The sequence below is a fragment of the Nannospalax galili genome, unplaced genomic scaffold (assembly GCF_000622305.1).
Source record: "Nannospalax galili isolate Female #2095 unplaced genomic scaffold, S.galili_v1.0 scaffold49, whole genome shotgun sequence".
NCBI lineage: Eukaryota > Metazoa > Chordata > Mammalia > Rodentia > Spalacidae > Nannospalax > Nannospalax galili.
In genome coordinates, this window is record NW_008359444.1 from 418,342 (window position 1) to 419,766 (window position 1,425).

Genomic DNA, 1,425 nt, shown 5'->3' on the forward strand with positions numbered 1-1,425 from the left:
AATGTCAACAATAGACAGGTTAGCAGGAAGGGTCTCGTTGGATGTGGAGCTTGAATGGATTCAAAGGGTGTGGGGATGCCTTCCAGGTGTCTCCCTTGTAATCCTCTGGGACTGCAAATGGGTCAGCAGCTTTTGCGAGGGAGTAGTGCACTCAAGCCGTGATGCTGTCCACTTTGAGTGCGGTGGGAGTCGTCAAGAGGATCACGAAGGGGCCCTTCCATCTTGGCTCGAGATTTTTCCGTTGGTGTCTGTGGATGAAAACCCAGTCACCCGGTTTAAACTTGTGGGGTTGCGGGGGGGGGGGGAACAGCAGCTTCATATATGGCTCTGAATTGCAGCCAGACCTGTTGGTGGGTTAGCTGTAACCATTGGAGTGAGTCCAGTAGGTCCTGGTCTCCCAAGGTCAATACTAGGTCAGCTTGGAGGCTAGGTATCATAGGAAGGGGGTTTCCATACATGATTTCAAAGGGGGTCAAACCCATCTGGTATGGAGTGTTTCTTACTCTAAAAAGGGCAAAGGGGAGGAGAGCCACCCAGTCTCTAAAGCTAATTTGGTTAAGGTCTCTTTTAGAGTTTTATTTATACTTTCTACCTGTCCTGAACTCTGGGGTCTATAAGCACAATGTAGTTTCCAATTTGCCCCCAGTGCAGTGGCTATTCCCTGGCTTACCTGAGAGATAAAGGCTGGCCCATTATCTGACCCGACTGTAGTTGGGAAACCATACCTGGGTAGGATCCCTTCGATTAGCTTCTTGGCTACCACATGAGCAGTCTCATGCTTGGTTGGGTAGGCCTCAGTCCATCCAGAGAAGGTGTCTATGAACACTAGTAAATATTTATATCCAAATTTTTCCTGTTTGATCTCCGTGAAATCAGTCTCCAATATGTACCCAGTCGTGTTCCTGTGCTCCAGGATCCTGGGTTAGCATGGGACGGAGCTGAGTTGGTTAATTGGCAGGCATGACAATGCCTAACAATTTTTTCAATGGCTTGATTTCCTTCCTGAATTTTAACTTTGGCCCTTCTTAATAAGTCTTGCATCCTTCAGGTGCCCATGTGTGATGATTAATGTATTTTCTTGAGCAACCTTACACCTAAATTCTGAGGTAGGATAACTTTCCCATCCATTGTCCTCCACCAGCCCTCTAGGCATTGAGTCATAGGGAGAGTGTGTATCCAGGCTAAGTCCTCGGGGCTATAGTGGGGAATTTTAGGCAGTTCCCTTGCTCTGGGATCAACAAGAATGGGCAGGATCACGGAGGTCAGGGCTATTTCTTTAGCTGTCCTGTCAGCCAGATCATTTCCCTTCTGGGTGGGGTTGTTTCCTTTTTGGTGACCCGGGCAGTGGATTATGGCTAGTTTTGTTGGGCCCCAGAGGGCTTGCAGGAGGTCTAAGATCTCTTGTTTATTTTTAATAGTCTTTCC